This window comes from Chenopodium album, chromosome 2 (assembly GCF_948465745.1).
Source record: "Chenopodium album chromosome 2, dcCheAlbu1.1, whole genome shotgun sequence".
Taxonomy (NCBI): domain Eukaryota; kingdom Viridiplantae; phylum Streptophyta; class Magnoliopsida; order Caryophyllales; family Amaranthaceae; genus Chenopodium; species Chenopodium album.
In genome coordinates, this window is record NC_137835.1 from 4472653 (window position 1) to 4499940 (window position 27288).

Consider the following 27288-nt stretch of genomic DNA (forward strand, 5'->3'; position numbering starts at 1 on the left):
AAACAAGCTTACAATCATTATAATAATCATCAACCTGAGTAATACAGAGTAGAAACCAATTGGAAGCTACCTTTATTATTTCTCTTTTACTTTAAACTCTATTTAAATTATTTTATCATTTCTCTCTCCCCTATGTCCCAACTTATATACTTCCTCCGTTTTTATTTTATTGCACCATTAGGACTTTTACACTATTCAGTTAATCTTCTTTGACCATATTTTGTGATTTATACATTAGAATAAATATAGTTATGTGGGATCTAGTTAGATTCGTATCGATCTCTACTTTTCAAATATCAAATTTTTACAATTTTTACAAAAGTATAATTAAAGATATTGATAGCTAAAGTAATGCATTGGCAAGCGTGAAATCCCTTATGGTGCAATTAAAAAAGAACGGAGGAAGTAATAAAAATACTTACTTCCTCTCACATACTTTCTCTTTCATGATCCCTATTTCACTTGACTACGAGTATACTAAATTATTCATCCACTCACAATATTTTATTACTCTCCTAAAATTTCTCGCAACACCAAGTGATGCATTAAAAAAAAGGATGGAGTAGTTTGATGGAATTGGAATTATCCGATCTGAAGTAGGGTTGTTGGGGGATAAAGTATTCTTCAGGTAAAATCATTGTACATGTTCAAAAGTTTGAAATGAAATGAAATATTAATAAGGAAGAGAAAACACAATTCATTGTAAGCAAAAGATACAAAACCAAATACATCAATACATGAATGAAATGCAAAATATACAAGAATAATATGCAAAACTGAGAAAACAAAACTGAAAACCAATTTCGGTTGGAGTAATCCAAATCCCCACTAGGACTGTTTGGAGAGAGGATTTCATTTAGCTTCTCTCCTAATTCGATAGAGTTTTAACCCACAAAGCTTGTGCTGAATCGACCCTGATGGGTCTAGCATCGGTTCATTGAAGAAAAGCCTGGCCAAAACGCAGTGCATTAGTGACAGGTTATGGGACTTAGGGAGGGTATGCATATATATCTAAGTATAGCCCCTATATGAATTAGTTAAAGCAACATTAGTTGTAGATTTATCATGTGATTCATGTGAAATATGGTCTTGGGGTTATAAAAACCATCATGGGTCTGTAATGACGACCAACTAGAGAAAATCATTGCCTGCATCTAGGATGGTGCTCCAATCGGCTCATCCTATTCATGCAAGCTGTGGGAATCAGCTTGCACATGCGTGAGAGGCATAAGTTTATTCCTGCTGGAGCTGCCAGTATTGAACACTTCTAAAGCTCTAAGTTCTAACTACGAACTCATTCAGTGTCTTACTAGACAGCTAGGCCCATGCACTGGAACTTTTACTCTGTTTGATAGATTAAGGCATTGAAGACTTGGATGTTAATGGAATAAGATAAATTCTGAGGTAACATGCTTGATTACATAAACCAAAATAATGCACATGGAACTGATCAACTGAAGATATAAGCCTTAGTTAGTTAATGAGAAAAATTCTCTAGATTATTAAAGAAATATAACTACTTAAATAGTGTGTTAAAAAAAAAAAAAAAGTTTTACCTTTTTCAATGGTTGAGGAAAATCAAATCATTGAGAGTGCAGGACTTGTAGCGTTCCCCTTTTATCTGGTAATGGAATAGCACTGTTTTGACGTGTTCGATGATCCAAAAGTCTTGTCCTTCATCTGGAAGTAATTTATGGACAAATACCTTGGACACATCGTAGAAACGAAGAGCTGAAAGGCTTCTTAGGTGATAGATGCCTTCAGGGACAGTGTTTAACCTTGGGATAGGACCAATTTTAAACAGCTCTAAAAGAGGAAGTGCTCCCTTCTCTATCGTCAGCTTTGTCAAAGTATTCATGTCGTAGAGCTTTAAAATCTTAAGTTTTTGAAAGCCTGTAGCCTGAAAAACCAGCTCTTCACCAAGAAATGAATCCTGCAGTACAAGCTCTGACAAGTGAGTCAGGTCCTGAAGGATGTTCACTGGGTCAGTCATTAGCCCTGACCACATTAAACTTACTGTAGCGAGATACTTGAGCTTGGGAATCCAGTCAGGAACCTTTGCTAGCCGTCCTTTTAAGTATATGCGTTGAAGGTATTGAGGAGGGGATGAGATAAACTGTAGATCAAGCATCCCATCTTCTTCTGAACAAACTTCTAAGGACTCGAGGTGGTTCATCAAAGCTATGGACTCACAAAGGATTTTTCCATTATGTGTGGCCAGTTTGGTGATCCCCAACTTCCTCAATTGCTTCAATTTTCTCAACTCCCTGAATAGGGTCATCCCATCACTTGCCTCTACAAGGTATAGCTTCTGCAGATTTTGCAGACGACCTAACCCGTGCTTCAGCTTTAATCCTTTCTGAGCACTTACGCTAAAATCAGTTTCATAATCATAGTTGTATCCAAGGAGATACAACAGATTAATCAAGTACTTCACTTCATCTGGTAGCTCATGCACAAAGGAGCATTTGACATCCAAAGTCTGTAGGTTATGTAGCTTACCTATGGACTTTGGAAGTTCTTTTGTCTTCGTGTGCCTTACACTTGGATATCTCAAATGAAACAGATCTCCAATGTTTTCAGGAAGAAAATTTATGGGGGCTTCTTGCAGATCTAGAACTTTCAGAAGCCTGAAAGCTTCCATTACTGCACACAATGTGGAATGTGACAGGCTGTCTGCATCAAAAAATGAGAGCGAACGTGTCTCAAATTTGCCACTGCTCTTCAAATTACAATCTTTATTGCATCTGTGGATTGATACTCTTCGTGTAAATTTATCACAGCTTGAGCTATTTTCTGTCCATACATGGCCATAACTCAAATCCTCGGACTTTGAGAGGATGATTTCCCGCATCAAATCATGGACTGACTTTTCTTATTTTCCCATCAATATCTATTTCTGAGACTTGAACCAAGCTTCTGTTTATAAGCTCTGTCAGGTATTCTTTTGCAACCTGTTCTGCTGATTTTCCCTTTCCTTTTCCTTCTCTCACAAAACCCTCTGCAACCCATAGTCGAATGAGTCGTGCATGTCTGATAGAGTAATCCTCTGGCAGCAAACCAAAGTACATCAGACACAGCTTAAGGTAGTATGGAAGGTCATAGTAGCTGAGAGACAAAATCCGCTTCATATTTGAGAAGTGAGGATTTGACCGAACTTCAGAGCCAAGATTTTTTTCAAGCTCCTGCAACTCAGTTACAACTTTTCTCTTAGTTGACAACATTCCTGCAGCTGCAACTATTGCCAGTGGTAAGCCGTCACATCTTTTGACTATGCTGCGCGACAACTCCACCAATTCTGATGGCAATCTGCCACCCTCCTCTATATCAGAATAAAATACCTTCTTGCAAAACAGCTCTAAGCCTTTCTCCTCAGGTAACGATTGTAACTTGTATATTTGGTCGAGCAATGTTTCTTTACATGTAGAAGCAACACCGTCAGAACGTGTTGTGATCAACACCCTGCTGCCTTGGCTGTTATCAGGCAAAGCATGGCGTATGATTGACCAAAATTCTACTGCCTAGACATCATCAAAAACAACCATGAATCTCTTTTGTTTCAAATATTCCCGAAGCTCAAAGATTAGTAGAGTCTCATCCATTCCATCAAGTTCCGGAGGAGCAGACTCTTTCCTTGACTTGTAGAAATGCTTGAGAGTTTTCCTTAACAGTTCCTCAACCTTAAATGACTGTGAAACCGTAATCCAAGCGTGATTGCTGAAGTGGTTTGTCACAGTCTGTGAGTCATAAACTTTCCTGGCAAGAGTTGTCTTGCCTAGCCCACCCATGCCCACAACAGAAATAACTGTGCGTTTAGATCCTCCATTGACTAACCACCCAATCAATTTATCTTTGTGGTGCTCGATTCCCACAACCTCAGCTTCCTCGATGAATAATGAAGTGACACGAGGGTCATGCCATGATCCATCGCGTCTGCTGCTTCCTCCTACTACTGATGAGGAGGAGCTGAAGCCATAACTCTGACCCCTTTCTTTGATAACTCGGATACTCTCTTTAACCTGAATAATCTCTTGTGCAATCTGATGTCGAGATTTCAGTTTGAGAATCCAACACATGGCCCTTTCAAGAGAGCCAAGTATCTTAGGACGACAATGGTGAGACTGTGCTTCAGCTGCCATGTGCATAACATAAGTGTCTGTGACATCCTCTATCTGATAAGCTGCCTCTCTTGGACTTTTCACCCATGAACTTGCGCCGTTAGCCTCTTCTTGTTCTGCCTTCTCGTCTGCATCTTTGATGAAGGATTGAATGCTTTTCAGCTCTTCAATGATCTGCTCAACTTCTCCGCCGACTCCTCTCAATAGCTTCGCCTCACTAGCAATCCAAGGGACTACATTATCAATGACTAGTCCTAAGACAGCCTCTGCCATCTTCACAATGTTTATTCAAACTGGTTGTGATCCATAGTTTCATAAATGCAGAAGACCTTTTTTTTTTTTTTTTTTTTTTTTTTTTTTTTTTTTTTTTTAAGTCAAGTAATGCTTTTAACTGGTTTATGCTATGCTTTCATATATTATATCTGGCTGAAAACAACCTCAGTAATATCAAATACACCAGCCTTAGCCGGTGATGGGGCGGCACATGATGTAGGATGGTGTATATCCCTAATGACATTAATAAAATGTCTTATGATGCGCTTAGGGGAAAAAAAGTCTTCTCAATTATAAAATTTAATTTACTTTGCTTTCTTAAATCTTAATAATAAGTTACCAATAAAAAATTACTCATTATAATTATTACATAGTATTATACTCTAATTATTGTAACATCACCATTGTTTTTCATTGTACCAATAGTTGCTAGTCATAGAAACATAAAAAATATGGACATTATCTTATTTGAAGTAGAGAATAATGGTTGGACATGATCGTTGCATGTACAACTATACAAGGAAATATTATCCTAATTCCTCTAGATAAGCCGTATAGAGAAATAAATTCAAAGCGTAGTTCATAAATGATGGTGAATCAACGTACCCTTAGTCTAATTTCTTAATTTTTTGAGCTCAAGGAGATGTTTGAATCTTGACAGCTTGGTTTTGGTTCCCAAAGACAAACCCGCGAGCAAGGTATCTTGGTTCTGTATTGTGATACGAATTACTCCGTCTTGCATAATACTTGGAGAACCTTGCACAAATTCTGTGCTGAGTAACAGGGTAAACTGTAGTGCAACTTCATCTGTATTACTACCAGGGTTCCTTGATGATGTAGTTAAACTACAATTTTCTTACCTACTAAAACTTATTAGTAACGCTAAAAAGGAATTGAACTGACTTTTCTGATTATATTCCTATATTCCAATAGTTTAAATGTGTATATGTTCTTGATACAACTCCAACATCCTATATTCCTATAACCTCAAGACCATATTAGACCATTGTCAGACCCTTGGTTTCATTCTTTATACAACTACAACATCCTATATTCCTATAGTTTTAAATGTGTAAATGTTCTTGATCAAATTCTATGCATTAGCACACGTGATTATTATTTCAAATGTTAATATAATAACGATTATTAATTTAAGGGTTTGTTCTCATTGACTGAACTGAACTGAAGTGAAGTGAAGTGAACTGAACTGAACTGAAATGAATATTTTATAAGAGAAGGAAATTAGGAGCTGAACTGAACTGACCTGAACTGAGTTGAACTGAACTGAACTGAATTTCAACGTAAGAGAACAGGTCCTAAATGTATGTATTGTTGATCAAAATCTATGCATTTACATCCATGATTATTATTATTATTTCAAATGTAAATACAATAATGATTATTAATTGAAATGAGTATATATTGATTATCAAATCTATGCTTCAGCAATAATTCAAATGTAAATACGTTAATGATTAAATTTATGCATTAGCACCATGATGGACAAAAAAAAGAATCTTAGTTGGCTTAAGAAAAAAGAATCTTAGTTGGCCGTGGGTTATTGGGCTGCGCTTGTTATGGACCCAGGCTGGACATGGGCTTGACATTAGAAAATTGTAGAAAACTCATTAACAAATCCAACTTACCTATACTAATTGGAAGCCCTGTTTTATGTTCCTAGAACTCTATTCTCTTTACAATTTAACTTGCTAATGCCAATGCAAGTAAAAATATGGAGAAAAAATTTATACTACCTCCATTACAGGTTATATGCAACGATTTGACATAAAGCGAATAGGAAAAATGTCTAATCGTTGCACATAATCTGTAACGGAGGTAGTACAATATACGTGGTACGAACAATAAAATTTGTCGGAATACATTATTATAAGCATTTAAAGATACGATGAAAGGGAAATTTTGGTGCAGTTAATTACGGTGTTAGTTTGATTTATATTTCCAAAAAAATATTTGGCCAGGGTTTTTCTAAGCTATGCCCCCCAAGTTCTTTGGTTTCTAAGTTGTACCCTGTAATGAAGAAGGAAATAGAGAAGTAAAGAGATAGTAGAACACACAAGATTTGTTTGCTATCCCAGCTCTATCCGCAGAGTCTTCGAGCTCAAGCACTAGAACTAACAACCTCCATTAATGGCAGAGAAGTTATCTGATTATTACAAAAGTGAAAGAAGAAGAGGGAAAAGTAATTGTCTGAATCAATATCTAAAAGAAGAAGTCTAGAGTATTAAATACTCTAACAACAACAATAACTACTTCTAACTACTTGAGACAGCTCACTATAGGTTGTTATAACAACCATTAAGGGTAAAAACGTAATTTTACATACTATCTTTCACACCCCCCCTCAAGCTTGGTGTGCTGGAATCATACCAAGCTTGGACTTCAACAAGTTGAACTGAGGTGAAGGCAGAATCTTGGTCATAATGTCTGCTAGCTAAGATGTTGTAGGCAAATAAGCAAGCTGAATGAGACCTTTAAGGACTTTATCTCTAGTAAAATGGCAATCGATCTCGATATGCTTAGTACGTTCATGAAAAACTGGGTTTTTAGCAATATAAATTGCAGACTGATTGTCACAATGAAGTGTGACTGGCTTCAAATCTGAAATACCAACTTCATTGAGAACTCTGACTAACCAAGTAACTTCAGAGGCTGCAGATGCCATGGCTCTGTACTCAGGTTCAGAGGATGACTTTGAGAGAGTTGGCTGCTTCTTAGACTTCCAACTGATAGGAGAATCACCCAACATCATTATGTAACCTGTTATGGATTTCCTAGTATCAACACAAGCAGCCCAGTCAGAATCACAAAAAGCCTGTAATTGAAGTTTCAAACCTCCTTTAAACAGAATACCCTGTCCAGCAGTACAAGATATATAATTGAGAGCATGATATAAGGCCTGAAGATGAGAAGTCCTTGGTTGCTGCATGAATTGGCTGAGGCAGTGAACTGTGAAGGAAAAATCTGGTCGGGTATGAGTTAAAAAATTTAACTTCCCAACCATACTCCTATAGTAAACAGGGTCAGCAAGAAGATCACCTTCATCAGCTTGTAACTTGAGTGTGAGAGGTAAAGGAGTAGCAACAGTCTTGAACTTAGTCAGACCACTATCTTCCAATAACTCCTTAGTAAACTTGGCCTGGGACATAGTGATACTTTGAGCTACATAGCCAATTTTAATACCCAAAAAATAGCTCAGCAAACCCAAATCTTTAATGCTGAAGGTAGCATCCAGATGAAACTTCAGACTGTCAATTTGCTCTTTATTATTCCCTGTGATGATTATATCATCCACATACACAACTGCAATAGTTGTGAATGTAGATGTATGTTTGATAGACAAAGAATAGTCATTCTTAGACTGACTGTACCCAGAGACTTCAACTCAGAAGTGAGCTTTTCAAACCACTGCCTGCTGGCCTGTTTTAAGCCATATAAAGATTTTGTCAACTTGCAGACTTTATTATCAGGGTTAGGAATTCCTTCTGGCATCTTCATGTATACCTCCTCATGCAAATCCCCATGTAGGAATGCATTGTTAACATCTAGCTGAAAAATAGGCCAATTATGATGAACAGCAAGAGCAATAATACTCCTAACTGTAGCCATCTTGATGACAGGAGAAAATGTCTCTTCAAAGTCAATGCCAAGCTTTTGATTGTACCGTTTTGCAACTAACCTGGCTTTAAACCTCTCTATAATGCCATCCTTTTTTAAATTGATCTTGAAAACCCGCTTGCTACCAATTGGCTTCTTTCCAGAAGGCAGACTAACCACTCTCCAAGTATTATTTGCCTCCAATGCTTGAAGTTCTTTTTGCATAACAAGTTCCCAATTAGGATCCCCTGCTGCTTCTTTATAACAAGTTGGTTCCTTAAGACTGAGTGTTTCAGCAATAAAGGCTTTATGATCAGTTGAGAATGAGTTGAAAGAAACCAAATTACACCAGTGAGATGTAATTGGTTCTGAAGAAGCAAAACCAACTTTGTATATACCAAGGTGTCTAGGTGGCTTTCTTATTCTTGTAATCTGTCTTAAAGGGACAGATTGAGTGTTTGGTGTGGGAATATCATTGAAAATTGTTTGGGGTTCAGGTTGTGTGTTTGGAACTAAATGAGGTTCAGGCTGATTGTTTGGGATTAAATGTGGCTCAGGTTGAGTATTTGATGAATGAAAAATGTCTGGAGTTTCAAAATCAAAAACTGTGGGAAATTAAAAGGTGTATAAGCTGGCAAAAAAAATGGTGTAGGAGTAGCAGCAGGAGTATGAGACATATGATAAGGAAAATGTCTCTCATGAAATACAATATCCCTGGATACCAGAATCTTTTTGGTTTGAAGGTTTAAAACCTTGTAACCTTTCTGAGAGGAAGAATAACCTATGAAAACACAAATATCTGCCCTTGAATCCAATTTTGTTCTGTTCTGCTTCAAAGTTGATACAAAACAAAGACAACCAAAAGACCTTAAATGATCCAAATTAGGTTTCTGCCCATGTAGCTTCTCATAAGGTGTAATATTCCCCAAAGTCTGAGATGGAGTTCTGTTGATCAGATAAGCAACACAAAGTATACACTCACCCCAATAAGACAATGAGAGCTTTGACTGAAAAAATAAAGCTCTCCCAACCTCAAGAAGATGCTTATGCTTTCTCTCAACAATGCCATTTTGTTGAGGTGTTTCAACACAACTTGTTTGATGTTGAATCCCTTTAGATGTGTACAAATCCACTATCTTTCCTTCACATAGCTCCTTTGCATTATCAGATCTAAGAACCTTAACAGCAGTACCATATTGTTTCTCAACAAAAACAACAAAATTATGCAAAATATCCACAGCTTGACACTTAAATTTCATCAAATGAATCCAAACACATCTGGTAAAATCATCAACAATTGTCAAGAACATATTATTCTTATCATGAGTTACAGTATGATAAGGGCCCCACAAGTCTACATGAATCATCTCAAAAGGCATAGTAGTCTTAATGGAACTATGTGGAAAACTCCTCCTATGCTGCTTGGCAGCAGGACATATACTACATATGATGTCTTCAGTTATTTTCTTACAATCAACTTTATTCTGAACAATGTTCAACTGGCTAAAAGGCATATGCCCTAAACGAAGATGTAAAAGTTTTTCTTGTTCCAAATCAAACAAACCAGAAAAAGCAGACAAATTAGCAGCAGAACCTCTACTAGAACTTTCAGCAGTCTGTAGTCCAGTGTGATCTCCATAAACCAACTTCTCTTCAGCAAAATATAAGCCATTCCCCACCTTACCAAGAACTAGTGGAGGGATCAAGGTATCCTGACCCTGAACAATACACTCATCAGCAGGAAACTTAACAGTGCAACGTCCATCTTGACACAACTTATGCACTGAAATGAGATTAAAATGAAAAGTGGGAACAAACAAAACATTCTGCAGAATTATGTTACTATTTAGCTTCACTACTCCAACATGTGTAACTTGAACCTTAGACCCATCTGGTATGGTAATGTAGGGAATATTTTCAAGCCTTTAAAAATCCCACTAGCTTGAACCCCACTGTGATCATACACTAAAGTACGGTGGCGTCCAAAAGGGAAGAAGATAGAGCAAAAGAGTCGCCAACAAGTTTTTAAGGAACTTGTAAACCGTTCACGAGGTGAAGGTTACACCCCTTAACGATCCAAGAGATCGTCAACTCCATAAGGTCATGAACCAAATAAGGGTTCGGGGATGATGGTACAAATCCAACCTAAAAGAGATTGAACCTGCCTTAATAATAGGCCTCTACTTTATTCTGCTCGTATTCATGTGCGCTTTCTGATTAACATACAATCAATAGGATTAACCCTAAACCTGTTTATCTATGTTGGTTGAATTTAATGCACAAATAAACTATTATTGGCGATCACTTGAAATATAATCACAATTAACCCTAACAAGATTAATTATCTTATTAAGCGTGGTTGCAAGTATCAATTCCCTTTAAACATGCAATAAAGGTGATCAAGCAATAAATAAATAAATCATCAAGCAACATAATAAATAATCAATATCATGAATAATAATTATAATAATAATAACAACAATTATAATCATAATCATGTTAAAGCATAGCAAGATCCTAGGCATGATACTAACAAGATTAATAACAAACCCTAGCATGTCACTAAGCAATAAAAATAAAATCTTTAGCCCTAACATGATACTAACATGAATAAATATTAGGAAGAAAATAGGAAGCATCGTAGGAATCATATTTAATATTAAAAATACCCTAGACATGATACTAGGAATATCATAACAACAATGTAAACATGATTTCTACATCATAATATCAATAAAACCATTAAAGTACTTACTTGGATGCCTCATACCTCTTTCTAATAACAAAATACACACGTTAGTAACTTCAAGGAAAATAATAATCAAAACAATTAAATTAAATAATTGAAATAGAGATTTGGGACCAAACCCTCAGAAATTAAACCTTTCACGTCTAGGGCGAAGGCAACTTCGAATATGGCTAGGTGTTTCTAGATCTTGTGAATGCGGAATTTTGTATTAAAAAAGCAAAGTTAGAAAAGAAAGATGAAAGTATGCTAAAGAATTAATGAAAGCTTGAGAATGAAAAGAATTGGTGAACGATCGGTGTAGATGATCCATGAAAACGGAGTTTTTGATACGATATTTATAGAGAAAATCATCCAAAAAAGATAATTTATCAAAACAGAGTCTGAAGACCACAAAAACACATTGGCGCCAGCCCTGGCTCATTGGCGCCAGGACCAGTGGCTAGCGCCAGGCGCCAATTCTGGCGTCTGGCACCAATCCCGGTTCCAGGCGCCAAGGCCTGGGGTTGGACGCCAATTCGGAATTCAACGCGTTTTCGAAAATCTGATAAACTTACCGTATTGGAAGATAAAATAATATAATCTCAGTCGAAAATGCTATTTGATCTGATTAAAACTCTGAAGAGTCCTAATTGAATTAAGAATGATAAGAACCTTCTAGAATGTTCTAGAAGACTAAAACCATTCCTAATTGCATTAGGAATGATAAATCATATTAGGCCCTCCCCTAGATCATTGGGCCGTACTTAAAGCTCAAACCAGGCCCAGTTTAGTAAATTGGCCATAACTTCCTCAATATTCATCGGAATTGGGCTTATAATATATCGTTAGAAAGGTCTTTGCAAACCCCATCCAACTACACCACTATTGGACCCATATCATGGACCAACCAAACTGGATTGACTGTTTTCTTAAAATAAAGTTTTCAAAAACAGAGAGAAGAGAAAAGAAATAAAACTTTCCGCAACACTAGACCTTTCCACACTTTCGTTTCATTCGATTATGATTCGACGTGAAAGGCACTCATCACTGGGTTTGGTTTTGGGGAGACACGAATGGGTGTCTACAGGTAATAAAATTGTTTGAATTGTTAATCACCTTATATGAGTCAAACAAATCAAGATTATAACACATATGGTCACTTGCACCACTATCAACAATCCAACCCTTACTATGACTAGAAGAGAGTAAGCAATAGTTACCTGCAAAAAGAGCAGCATTGCTATCCATCATGCTATCATTCTGCCCAGTTCTCTACTTACTGAGTAAAGTCCTGATCTGATTAAATTCATCCATAGTCAGACCAGCATTAAAACTTTTGAGCTCCTGTTCAGTACTTTCATCAGGAACAGAATTATCAGAAGCATCTGCACAGTTTGCAAACTTTTTATAGCCTTGACTCTGTTGATTCTCCTTAAAACCAGGTAGATATCCTTTCAATTTGAAGCACCTATCCATGGTGTGTCCAGTCATCTTACAATGATCACAAAAATAAACCTGTCTCTTTGTACCAGAAAACCTATTAAAGCCTTGCTGATGACCTCTTCCAAAAGAACCATTCTCCTGATAAGAACCTCTTCCAAAAGAACTGTTTCCTCTATTATACCTATCTTGATACTTCCTTCTTTCAGCAGCAAAAGCAATAGAATCTGTCGAAACCTGAGTCATGCTACTTAAAGCCTTATGTTTCTCTTCTTGCATGACCATCCTATAGGCCTGACCCAAAGTAGGAAGACTAGGCATCATCAAGATGTTTGACCTTACATTAGCATAGTTATTAGTCAATTTCATCAAGAAAAACATGAGCCTCTGATCTTGCTGAATCTTCAGATACTTCTGAGTCAAAGAACAACTGCAATTATTGCATGATTATGATGGCAAAGGACACAGATTATCAAGTTCATCCCACAATTTCTTCAACTGACTGTAATACTCAGAAATAGAACTCTCATTTTGAGCAACATTTGAAATATCTTGTTGCAAAGAATACAGCTGGGCTGAAGAAGCCTGTCCAAATCTTTTCTCTAGATCCAACCAAATCTCCCTGGCAGTGTCAACAAACAGAATACTACCAGCAATCTGTGGGTCTAAAACAGCAATAATCCACCCAATTATCATACTATTACACCTGTTCCAAACCTTATATTCAACAGAATCGACTGCAAACGGTTTAGGTAGAGTCCCATCAATGAAACCCATTTTCTTCTTAGTTGTTAACCCAATTATCATGGACCTCTTCCAGTTCCCATAACTAGTACCATCAAATACACTAGAAACCAACTTCATCCCAGTAAAATCAGAAGGATGAAGATAATAAGGACTGGTTGGATCTTGATTTGGAGCTAGAACCCTAAATTCAGTATGATTTGTAGCCATTTTCGAAACTTCAAATCAATAAAATCCCAACAATACTTCAATCAATCAACAAAATAATCCTCAACAAAAGACTCCGAATAACACCCAGATATCAATTTCAACAAAAAAATTCCAAGAATAACAGCAAGATCACTCCAAAAAATTCCAATCAACAAAATACACCAATCGACAATCAAACAATCAACTCACAGATTTCAGCAAAGAAAAACTTCCAATTAACCAATCAATCAATAAAGAAATCCGCAGGAAAACTCACAGATGAACGAAGCGAAGAACAAAGAAACCTCCATTAAAGAACCTTCAAAACACCGCGAGAAACCCAGAAAAATTCACCCGCTCTGATACCATGTAACGAAGAAGGAAATAGAGAAGTAAAGAGATAGTAGAACACACAAGATTTGTTTGCTATCCCAGCTCTATCCGCAGAGTCTTCGAGCTCAAGCACTAGAACTAACAACCTCCATTAATGGCAGAGAAGTTCTCTGATTATTACAAAAGTGAAAGAAGAAGAGGGAAAAGTAATTGTCTGAATCAATATCTAAAAGAAGAAGTCTACTTCTAACTACTTGAGACAGCTCACTATAGGTTGTTATAACAACCATTAAGGGTAAAAACGTAATTTTACCTACTATCTTTCACATGCCCATAGTTTTTTCAAAGTTATAAGTTATGCCCTCCACCTTACGATATTTTATCAACAATACCCTTTGACAGTCATATCCGTTAACGAAAGTTAAGTTATTTTATCAACAATGGTGTCATGAAGTTATTAATTTGACATGTAACCCGTTCTAATTGGTTTAACACTTTAAAAAAAAATTAAAATCAAAAAATAAATTTTTTTTTAAAAAAAGTTATTGTTAACGTCAAAGGTCATTGTAAATAAAAATTAGTGAGGTTGAGGGCACAGCTTAGACGTTTGAAAAGGCATGAACACAACTTAGAAACCGAATAAGTTTGGGGGCATAACTTAGAAAAATCCAAAATATTTTTATGTTAAAATAAACAGGGTCATACAATAAAAAAAAATGCTATGACAAAAAATATTTACTCACATGATATCAAATATATATTAAAATGACCAAACCGATATACTTTATGATAATCAAAAGATAATATTATTATGAATAATAAGCTTGAATCAATTGTTGTTTGATCCAGTTGGTTTACAATTTGCCTCAATCATATCTCTAAATCGTGGATCATCGAAAGGAGGAGTAGAAAAGACGGTGTTTGCACAATCATCACTAAGCCTATTTATCGCATCACAACAATCATTAGCTATTAGACACTTCTTCATTCGTGCGGACATCTTGAGCCTATCACAACACCCTGGTACATGCATCATATCAGCCCAACACTCCGTAGCTACCGTGCATGCACCTTCTTGTGGGGGTGGCGCTTCGTCGTCGCCTTCCACAACCCATTTTGATGATCCCATGTTCCATATCAATGCTATGGTCATCACCATCAATAGCTTCTTTATCATCATTCTAATGGTTTTGTGTTTCTATGCAAGTTATAGAATATATTGCTATGTAACAACTTTTGACTAGCCTAGCTACTACTATAGTCTTTCTTTGACTTTTACTTGCTTGTCTATGTTATGAAATGTGGTGTGTGTATATATAACCAAACAAGCATTTACATATAAGGTAAGAAATTAATGAAATCATGATTTAAGGAAAGAAATCAGGATTATATAGAAATGAAATCCATATATTTTCTGTGTTCACATTCTGCTTTAATGAGAGTAATCAATGAGTTGAGATTTGTTTTCCAAAAAAAAAAAAAAAAAAAAAAAAAAGAGTTGAGATTTTTGTGGGAATTGGGCTGAGGTCAGTTTTGTAAGTGCCCAATTGTTGAGCCCATCTTAAAAGGCCATAAAATGAGTGGGCGGAGTGATACTGGGCTGTTCTTGTTATGAACCCTGTCTGGGCTCAACCTGGGGAAAAACGAATTTAGAATAAAGAAATTTTTAAAATCCCAAAAATAATAACCTTTGTTAGAAATAATTAAAAAAAAACACAGGAAGTATAAAGTTTGTTGAAATATTATTATAAGAATTTATTATTAGTACTAGGAAACAGGAATTTTTTTATATATATATATTACGAATTTTAATACTCTCTTTGTTCATTTTATTTCGATAGTTTTTTGGGGTCAAAAGTAAAACGAGGCCGAGCGAAAATAAGAAAGTGATAAAATTTTGAGAAATAAATCTAGTTAAAGGTTTGACTTAGAAGATAGATTTTAATACTGAATTGAAATAATCCAAAAGAAAATAAAACACAAATTCATATCCCTATTCTACGGAGTACAAATTATTTTGAAGCTGTAGAGCTTTGAACACAAATTTTGACTTAAATTCCAAAATAATTTAAAGAAAATAAGAAAAGAGGTTTGACCCAAAGTGGTACCAATAGTGACCTATACCAAACTTGAATTTAGTTAAAAAAAAAAAAAAAAAAACAAACAAACAAGATTCAGCCAATTTTAATAAGTTTACCATTTAGGCATTTACTTATAATTAAGTAAAAAAATCAAAAGGTGAAAGAATGAACAAGATGATAAAAGGAAATAAGGAAGATGGTTAAGTTAAGGTTGCACTTAAACATGTGGTTTCATGTGGGGAGCAAAGAATGACTAAAATAAGTTAAGTAGTTGTCAATTAATCAAAGTAATTAATTTAAGGGCAAAGTCCAAAATCTTTCAATCACCGGCTTAATTAAGTCACACAAATCAAGCAACAAACACTATATAACATGCATGCACTTGCGTACACAAACTTGATTTCTTCTTTAAGATGTTGACATATCAACTAACATTATTTTTCAAGTATTATAATTATAAATAAATTTTATTTTGTTTTGTTTTGTGGTTGTTTGAGTTTTGCATTGATCTAAGACGAACAAAAAGTTGGATTTTACAAGTATGTGGGCATCACTTTATATTCCATATATATGTTAGTTTCTTCGTGCTTTTCCTCTTTCTACGCACGTTTAGTCGTTTGCTAAGGACTACAAGTACTTACATCATTATTATGCTAATGTGCGTTAAGTGTGGTACAAGATTCTAAACATGCCCTTGGACAAGTACAAATAAATGTACAATGACACCAAAGAAGCTAAAGAGGTAACAGAACTAATTATCTCTTAGCCTCCTACCAGACACGGCTCACATGGTAACTCGACCCAATCTCAACATACTTCGTAACAAAATTTGAGAGATTGTGACATGGACACTAATCAATCAGAACTTGGCTTGATTAATTTCGATTCGTATTTGTCATATTTATGAAACTATCTTGTATCTATATATTCTTATTGATAGAGTATACAAATTGATCTTAGGCTTCAATCATAAACTTAAACTTTTGGTTGAAATGCTTCTTTAACATGGTATCAAGAGTCAATGTGACACGAAGGTCATATATTCGAATCTTATCATCCACCCCTCCTTTCAAAATGGAATATTAAGTGTTGTGTATGGTGAGCACGTAAGACCCATACTACATCCACACTTAAAGCCCAATGGCTCTCATATATAGAGTATATATATATATAGACGGTAAATTTTAAGATGCACCATGGTGCACCTATTTCTAGGTGCACCACGCCTATACTTTTGAACAATCAGTAAAAAAATCTGAACAATTGCAAATTTTGAACATGTAGTAAAAACATCTGAACATCGCAAATTTTGAAAATTTAGTTAAAAAATTTGAACAATTGCAATGCATCATGCCTATACTTTTGAACATTTAGTAAAAGAAATCTGAACAATCAAGAACTTTGAACATTTAGTTAAAAAATCTGAACATCACAATTTTGAACATTTAGTAAAAAAAAATCTGAACAATCGCAATGCACCACGCCTATAATTTTGAACTTTTAGTAAAAAAAAATATGAACAATAAATTTTTTTGAACATTTAGTAAAAAAAATCTGAACAATCGCAAATTTTGAATTATTACGAGTTAGACAAATTTTGAACTGACTCGTAATAATTCAATAGTTTTGTAAAATAAACTGAACATTTAATGTATACAAAATGAACATTTCTTGATAAAATATGAACATAAAAATTGCATGTTTATGTTCAATTTTTGTGATGTGTTCATATTCTTTTTACTAAATGTTCATTTTTTGTAAAATGTTCAAATTTTTTTACTAAATGTTCAAAATTTTCTAGGTGCACCATGGTGCATATAATACTAATTGTATATAGACAATTTTGGCCTTCAATCATAAACTTACTTTTGGTTAGATGACCTCGTGCATTTACTAGATTTGATCAAAGTTGGCCCGACCCGTTTTGTGCAGGTTTTGGGCAGTTTTTTTGCGCCCGTCCCGATTTATTTATTTATTTTGGACGGGTTGGGATTGCGGTTTAATGCATTTTTAGGTTTTTTTTTTTTTTTTTTTTTTTTTTTTTTTTTTGCACGGCCCTGCCCAAAATGCCTGCACGGCCTGGCCATTTTGGTCAGATTAAAAAAAAAATCCGACTCACCACAACCCGTTCTGAGAAGTGGGTTGATTATTTGACCTCGGCCTAGATCGAACGGCCCGCCCAATGATCACATCTAGCATTTAGCATACATAGCTTAGAAGTAAAATGAATAATCTTGAATAGTATTACACGTCTTAATTTGTTTCTGACCCCATTGGAACAATGTTGCACCCATACCCATTTGCATTAATTATACTATTAGCAGTTAGCCAATGCTCCTTGAAAAAATCCAGTTATTTATTAGATAGAATTACATGAACAGCGATCTTAGATCTGTGGCCATATATAGCGTTTAGCATTCGATTATGATTTAAGACAGCTTTGATGCATGCAAAATTAGCTCATATACAGCTGGTGTCTGGTAATATAAATTAACCCAGGGTTCTTGCCTAAATACTTGAAAAATAGGTGGCCTCATTGGCCCTCATATATACTAGTATATCCTTGTCATCTCCATTGTGTTTAACTTAGGTCTTACCTCGTTTGTTTATTTATTATTGACACATATTGACTTTAGACATTAGTAACTTCTTTTTACGATTTAATATCCAGAAAAAATTAAACATACTACTTATGTGGATCTTGTTACATTCATTTTAACATTTGTTTTTGAATATCAAATTTTTACAGTTTTTTATTATTGATAATTGAAGTTTGATATATACTCCGTATGTGTAAAAATGTTAATGCATTGATAAGTGTATGTAAATGAAACAAAAATAGTGGTCAACTAAGAGTCTGTTCACATTTACTTAATTTCAGTTTAGTTCAGCTCCAATCAGTTCAGTTCAGTTCAGCTCAACTCCTAATTTCTCTCTCATAAATATTAATTTCGCTTAGTTCAGTTCAGTTCAGCTCCGCTCCAATCAGTTCAGTTCAGTAAATGTGAACAGACACTAAAACTTAATGAAATGAGTCAACCAAAACTATAATGAAACATATAAGGGTTTTAAATTTTTATTTTTTGACGAGGATATAAGTGGGTTTTAGGTGGTCACATAAAATAATAGGCCCATAAATATTAATAGCATGCCTTAAATAAAGTATGAAGAAAAGCTTGCAAGCAACAAAGACACCCACTACTATGTATGTTCACTATGTTGTCATGTATACCAAAATTTGTGATTTTTAAAAACTAATGCAGTATGTAACAAGAACTTTTACTCAAGTTGACAAATGATCTATTTTTAGATCCATACGCATTAGGTTAGTGGAATCATCTATTATCTCTACAATTGATTTTGCAATTGGAAGGTAAGCAAATGCGCATTATACACAAAGGATTCCGTAGTGTTTTTATTTTATTTTTTTAGAAAAGAAAGATTCACAAAATTAAAAAGTTTTCTCTCAAGAATGTAATCTAAGTTATGAGAAGAAATAACAAAAGAATGTGTGGTTGTTAATTGTGACTGACAACTGCTACTCCGTATAATACGTCTGTTGATCCATTTCATAATAGTTAAACAATAAGACTGAGAGAAGCTCAAGTGGTTAACTCAGCTTTATATTAGAAGAATAATATACAAAGTTTTAATCTTGTTAATGAATTAATCTAATATGTGGAATACTTAATTTCGTGATTCCCAAATTACGGAGTATTTATTTTTATAATTGTTAATATCTATAACTAGAATTGAGGCATGATAGTATATGTAAACGGCAGTATTTATCTCTGACATTAAGCTATGATGCAATTGACACATTTTGTAGCGTAACTCTGAAAGCAACCGAAACTACAAGATAATTAAAAGTACTCCTTGAAAATGAAGTTAACTTGATATTGTTCTGAAGTTGACATTAATACCAAACTACCAAAGAGAAGGTTGATCAAGTTTGTAATAACGTCCATTGTTATGTAGACTTGTAGTCGTTTAAACCACATAGTAGGCTAACCAAATTTATCATCACTAGTCTCTTTATTGAATGCTTTAAGAAAAAAAACTGAGTATTAATTTTTTTTTTTACGGTGTCGATTTACAATTGCATTGGCAATTACAATACGTATTAGTTGTTAATATATGCTTAATCAGTTAGCTCCTCTGGAACAACCAAGGAATATGATTCCCTTCAAACTCAAGTACATGGATTTTAGTTGCTATTAGTATCTTGATTGCTTAATTCCATCTCTTAATTAAGCAAACTTAGCTTAAAAACTAAATAAATCAAGCAAAGACTAATAGACTATCATAGTACTGTACCATTTGACTAACTAAGACCAGTCAACTGTCCAGCTGGACTAAACTTTTGTAGTTGACGTGGTCCAGTAATTTTGCAGGGGAATTATTAATTAAATTAACAGAGGTAGAAAAGGATGGTAGATAATGTACTGTAGTATTATGAAAGATAGATACAAGTGGGAATTTGAATATTCTTATCCTTGTAATTTTCAATATCCTATGATGATTAGTAATTTAGTGAGTGTTATTATCCGGTAAAAACAATTAAAAGAAAACGACAAAGAATTAAAAATAGATTTAACATTCACTATAACTGTGTGGAATCTTTTATCTCTATGATCATCGTTTGTTTTCACGTCAAGTCATTTAATTCCCCAAATTATACCACTTCTTAACTTTATGTCATGTGATATTTTAATTCACCAAAAAAATGAATTGCTAGGATCCTAGGTAATATGGGCCATCAACCTAGACTAGACTAGGTTACTAGATGCATGTTGAAAATTACTTCATCCATTTTAATGCTTGTTTTGTTATCTCAATTTCTTTACAATGAGTATATAAGCAACAATTTATTCTACTCCATCAATTGTGTTAAAAAAATATATATATATATATAAAAATAAATCTATTATGTAGTACTCCCTCCGTTTTTAAATACTTGCTCTATTTTTATTTTTTGCATTATTCATTTGTCCTACTTTGACTAATGTTTGTGATTTATACATTATAAAAAATAGTCTTGTGGGTACTTGTTGGAATCATCTCAATGAATAGATTATTAATTTTCAATTGTTAGAATTTATACTTATTGATAATTAAAAATATTAGTGATTAAAGATTAGTATCGGCATGCGTGTCCAAGAGAAATGGAGCAAGTATTTAAAAACGGAGGAAGTAGTATAGTTGTAAATTATGGATTTTTTAATTATTTTTTTTTTAAACAATACATTGAGATAGATAATAGAAGGGGAAAAAAAAATAATAATTTCACAATAGTATTTTGGCTTTTTCTATTTTACATTTATATTTATGAATAATCATGGTCGAAATTTTCTCTCTTCAAATGGAATATTCCAAATGAAACAAGCATAAAGAAATATGGTTAATGATGGTTATATTCATTTTGAAGCTAAATGAGCATTATATTGTGAGAAAAGGATAAAAATGGATCAACTAACAGCTAATACGGGATAATTAGTAAAATATTTGACATCTACTCCAAATAATGCCTATCAATAGTATCAATCGTTACTAGTTGTGGAAGTAACTGACATCCGTTCTACTAATTGTTAGCGTGCAATATTTTAATCGTCAAATCGAAACAACTAGCCATTTTTTATGCACAAAAAATTTTATTGATGGAACAGCACTGAAAGTGATTATCTTCTAATCTCTATGATTATAATATTAACAAGATCCTGTAGTTGGTAATTAAATTAGTATTGTAATATAGAATGTTGGAACTTTTAGTAGCTGAATTTGTTTAAGATTAAAAAGAGATTAGATTTGATGGAGTTGTTTGACTTTTCCAAGCCAAAAGGAGTGACATATACTCAAATCTACCAGATTGGCGGCCCCCAGTTTCCCATGTGACCTTCTAGTACTTGTTTATGGTCTACGAGTGGTGCTAGTGCAATCAACGCAACAAGTTCCTACCAATATTTGAACGTGTGACTGTCACCCTTTCTATTTTTTTTATTATCGAAAATGTGTCAATTTTATATCTGACTTAAAAGAGAAATGGGAAAAATTTTAAGGGACGGACGTTATACATTCAAAGAAGGGTAGGAAGGTTTGTTTGTGTAAAGATGAAGCGTGACAAAATGTAAGACATTCCTATGTAGAAAGGCAACTTTACGTGGATATGAGTAATGTTATATAACCACGATAACCACTTAACGTTTGGAAGGAATGCCTTTCCATTCTTGTATTATGATGATCGAGTGAACCTTTTCGTTAGATCCTAAATTTTAGGCATTAGTAACAACTTTGTTTCATGCATTAAGCTATCAAAAAGTCACTTAATTGCAACTATCTTCTGGAGATGAGCTAAACCCTTTGCTCCATGATTGCCCCTGGACCATATAACAAACGGCATTGATCAGTAAACGAACTGACCAATCGAGATACCACCTCCCAGAAGAACATTGATGCCATCTGCACAGAGGAAGCCATCATCCATGTGAGGGAGTAAACAGCATGTATTCATCTAATCAAATAATACAGTGACATATAGGTAAAACCGCAGAACATCAGAGGTCTCTTGCTATAGTTAAGATGTTAAATATTCTACTTATTCTTAGAGCTAAAATGAGGTAGATAATAAGTTTGACACAAGACAAAATCATAGAAGGTGCGTTACCTGCTGGTAAAGTGGTGAACGGAACTTGAAATCAACCGAGAAGTAAAGGTTACAGGTTTCCGGACTTGGTCCTGGTCTAAATTCCCATATGTTGATCAAGTGTTCAAAAAGGTTGCTTTCAGATGCAGTGGTCTGACAAAACCATTAACAAAAGTAAAGATACAAGTACCTACTTGTATTAGTCAAAAGGCAACAAAGTCTTCATATAAAAGAAATAGTACAAGTTTACAATTATCTAAACCTAATACAACTACCTAACAATTTAAGCCATGAAAAAACAAAATTTTTGCAAGGAATATAGTATTATTGATTAATGACACAAAGAGGACCAAGTTGCTTGCATTTATTTTCCCTTGAAAATGAGGGCTAAATTACTTTTCTCCCTCATTTATAAGTACTACTCTTCAAATACATAACGTTCGAAGCCTTCAAATTGGTCTGACAAGCTTTTTCATCCTATAGATGTCACTGACCCCTTTTCTTTCAAACATTCAGTATAAATTAAAATAAATTAAATTTAGGCTTGGGTAGGGTGTTGGTGATTCAAGCAATAACTACATATTTCAAAGAAAAATAAATAATTAGACAACCCCCGGTCTTATACCCCTCTTCCTGATATGTTCTCTTAGAAGCAACAATTCATAAATTTTTTACTACATTTGTCCACGGCTTACCTTACATGTACTGTCGTAGATAGTGAACAAAAGTTCTCTTAGAAGCAACATCTCTGAATTCCTCAATAAATATGTCCACAGTCTTACATAGTTACATGTAGTGTCGTAGATAGTGAACAAAACAAGGACAGCATATATAGACTGATTATAAAATGTATAAAATCGAGTCTTTCAGGATGCATGTAAAATTGCATTTTCACTGTCAATTACTCAATCATAACAAAATCAGACAAGATTATAATATATTGAGGTTTGATGCAATGAAAATCGTACCTTAATAGACTTTGGCTTGTCTAAAACCACATGTGAAATGTAACTCTCAACCAGAAATTTAAAACCTATCTCTAATTCCGCATCGAACGATCCATCAGGGTGGTGCCGAACAATTTCTGATCTTTGACACCTAGGTAAAAAATCTTCATACAAATCTACAGCTGCAACAACATCAAACAGCTGTTCAGGGGAATACCTGTTTATAAAGAAAATTTTAAGTCTCATGCTTCATCCCTCCAAACATCATAGAGCTGTTTAGACATTATTCCTCTAAGTGGGAAGTGTTGTTACTGAACAGTGAACAGTTGTCAATATTACAGTTTCTTGATCCAAAATAAGAGCTAAAATATGGGCAATGAAATAGACTAGGCCAGGGGAGACAGTAGTGAATGATTTTTAACAAAGTCACAAGTTTCATGCATTACCAAGCTCTAAATTATACTTCGTAAATGTTTTACGACTTATAACTGATCTTCACACCTGCTAATTATCACAACCTTCATTATCAACTCAACCCATTTATTCAGCAGTATACATATCATCATGACCAACATGCAAATTTAAGATTCTTAACAAGAAGACTTGATTTCATCAGGAAGACATCATCTTATTCCTCTTTAACATATAGGCTTATCGTACAACAAATTTCAACCAAATTATTGTATCAAATCAAAGCAAAATTGGATAGGGCATCTTCCAACTAATCCAAATTGCATAAAAATCATATGTAAAAAGTTCAGAAGAACTCACCCAATAACAAGTTTCTCTTCGTACATCTTAGATAAAGCACTTCCTTCTTCTCAATCTCCACAACCCAAGAACCACCTCCTCTGCAGTTTCTCATAAGAGTAGAAGGAATTCCTAGGGTGATGAATTACATTCCTAGAAGAAAAACTATCGATTCCAGCAATGCTGCTCAAACATCGAATTGGACAATAGTGTCCATATTGAATGAATGGTTTAATATGGTTTTGTCGCAACAAACAGCTCCTCCCAACAGCTCTCAATGCCGGTAAAAAAAGAGGCATCAGGATCGACTAAATCTGAACACGAATCCACAAATTGAAAAGGGGATAATCAGTGTCGTAATATGATCATATGCATGACAATCACAGGGAAGCATGATGAAAGATTAAGGAAAAAAGAGGTGTTCTAGCTCAACAAGCAAACCCTAACAAGCTACCTGAACATAAATTCCACATGTTTCGGTACGAAAGCCTGAAATTTCGTTTCAATATAGGAAATACATGCTGCCTAATTATTTCCCAGGGGCTCCAGAAATTCACCAATCCCATGTGAAGAGAAATTCCCATTAGAGCATAGTTAGCAAATGCGGATATCTCGTAAAGTTAGGCTGTTAATCCTCAACACCAAATCAATGATAAAGCATCACCAATACTAAGATATTGAGTTCCAGTGACACTGCAAATCCATTTCATATCATCATTTTACCTCCCAAACTCATGTTCTATCACAATTATGATTCCTACATGATCATTAACCTAAACCTGAACAATTCAATGATCAATTATATAAATCTTCAATCACAATTATACATCCAATCACTTAAATCTTGTAACAATAACTACTCATTAGCAGAATTCCAATCTTCCACTAAATTAACGAAAATACTACTTAATTTCACTCACCATTGTTTCAAAACGAAACTAAATTCTAGTATAAATCAGTAAAATATCAGCTAGAACATGAATCACTCACTAAAAACTCTGAATTAATCATAAAAAAAAAAATAATAAAAAAAAAAAAACTGTATTAAGTTGATTCACATAATAAATGACAACACAATTCAGCTAACCCTAGGAGAGAGAAAGACGAAGAGCAAATGTGTCACCTGTGGGATGACGTGGCAGTGGCCAGCGTAGTCTCCGGTTGGTGGCACGGTGACGACAACCGCCTCTCCGGTAAACCACAGAGAGCAAGTGAATAGGAAGTGATGGTGATTATTTCCAAAAAAAAAAAAACAAATAGGAGGTGATGGGGAAGTCGGGTGTGTCTAATTTGGAGTACTCTAGTTGTCTTTAGACATCTAGACAATTCAAACTGATCCATACTCGATTATGAAAATTGATTTTGGCTCACGTTCATGTGAAAGAGCATAAAAAACTATACTCTCATATAAAAGGTTTGTTAAAATCATTTTCTCTCGATTATCCGATCCGTGCTATGATCATTACGTATTTCTTGAGTAACTATTTGTATACGTATGTTTTTCAAGTTATACTCATAGTTTATGATTTTATTTAGTATGGAGTTATTAATTTGAATCATTATAGACAATTAGACATTATTGATTTTGTTTATTAAGGATTCAAATTCGTGTCATTGTTAAAGGTATTTGGCAATCAAATTTAAAATGTATTACAGCTAATACCACGTGGAAGTAAACATACGTCAATCATGTACTTAGAATGAAAATAACATTAGTTTCATAAAAATCAGTAACTTTAAAGGATTTCATTTCAATAAAATTGAGTGTGCATTCTATTAAGGGTATGTTTTCTTCAGCTTATTTTCAGTTCAGTTCATAATTTTCTTTTCTAACTAACTTATTAAACCTGTATTTGGATAGCCTTTATCAAAACTTATTTTTTTCTTAACTGGACTTATCTAAATTTATTAGACCGAAAATTAGTGAAAAATAAGGTGAGACGAACAAACTCTAAATATGGGTTATATTCACCTAATTTCACATAATTAACTTATCTTATATATAAGTATGTGAACTTATCTAACCTTATCGGAACTTATTAAAGTTTATGAACATTGCAATTTATATCAATTGTAATTTAAATTTAGATAACCCTTATCAAATTAAAATTTATTTTTCTGATTGAACCTATTAGATCTTAATTAAGTAAACATAAGGTGATTAGGTGAACAGAATAGGCCAAAAGAGTTAGGGCCTAGTTTTGTCACTTTTGTGGAATTTTTATTTTTTTGGAAAAATTGTTTAAAATCATAAGGATATCAAATTTATTTGATGAAAATGACATAATGTTAAGCATTAAATACCATTGATCAAGACTTTTTTTTTTTAATTATATTGTTCGATTTGATCCTTATAATCTATTTGATATATATGTATATTGAATAGTGCCTAAAATACAAATAAGATGAGTACATAATATGTTTTTTCCAATCAAATTTTTAAGTAATATATCAAGAGAACATATTATTTCAAAAAGATTACAAACCATGATTTTTTCTTAAAAGATAAAAAAGCCAATATCATAGAGATGTTATTATGATATCCACACTTAACTTATTTGGATAGATAATTAAAACAAATTATTGATTCTATTAGATTATTAGCAAAACAATGATATTTTAAATGAAGATTCCATTAAAAAAAATGAAGATAATTTCCTCTTTAAAAAATTCTTAAATTCGTAAGATTATAGGAGCATTAATCATGCAAGAAAATATTCCAATTACCTTAATTTTTTATCTTTCTTTTTCCATCAATTGGATAGATATTGACATCAACAAATTTGTTTTTATTGCTAAAAAGTCCCTATTCCCTCCAACCTCCCCCCCTTATTTCCTACTTTTCCCTTTCACCCTTTTTCACATTGATTTCATGGCCCCTCTAACTCAACTATTTAAAATTAAATAATAAAATAATTATAAAAATACACAAAAATTAATAAAAAAAAATCAAAATAAAAATAAAAAATCAAAGTACAATATCCAAATCACCCCTTAACTGAAATTGAGGTACGCACTGCCGTAAAAAAATCCCAAAAAAATAAATTAATCCAACTTTTAATTGAATTTATTTGAATTAATTAATGCAGAGTAATTTTTTTTTTTTTTTTAAAAAAAGGAGAAAGAAAAACAGAGTGTATAATTAAGAATTAACAGCGTAAAATAGTCAAATACAAAACCGACGTCTCCTTTGTTATTACTTGTTCCTCCTCCCTCTCCTATTTATTTCATCACCCATCACTTTCTCTCTCCTCTCTTTCCCACCGCGTCGCACTTTCTCTCTCTTCAATTTCTCTCTCTATGATCCAAACCTCAAAAATTCATCTTCTCTTCAATTTCACTCAACAATGCTGAAGCTCTTTCGTTGATTTTCTGCTAAATTACTTGATAATTCTCCAGATTTCGGCGTTTTTGTGAGTTTATTTTATAC

At 33.9% G+C, this 27288-nt stretch overlaps 2 pseudogenes across 1 annotated transcript; both read right to left on the reverse strand.

The window, feature by feature from the left end:
• Nucleotides 1–1343: 1343 nt before the first annotated feature.
• LOC145580257 (disease resistance protein RPM1-like) lies at nucleotides 1344–4391 on the reverse strand (annotated as a pseudogene).
• A 17478-nt stretch (nucleotides 4392–21869) lies between these two features.
• On the reverse strand, nucleotides 21870–24975 carry LOC145606669 (uncharacterized; annotated as a pseudogene). Its single transcript, XR_014105414.1, has 5 exons — nucleotides 24313–24975; nucleotides 23880–24172; nucleotides 23130–23325; nucleotides 22183–22314; nucleotides 21870–21977 (listed from the first exon to the last, which is right to left on the reverse strand). The product of XR_014105414.1 is annotated as an uncharacterized LOC145606669 (transcript).
• Nucleotides 24976–27288: the final 2313 nt, after the last annotated feature.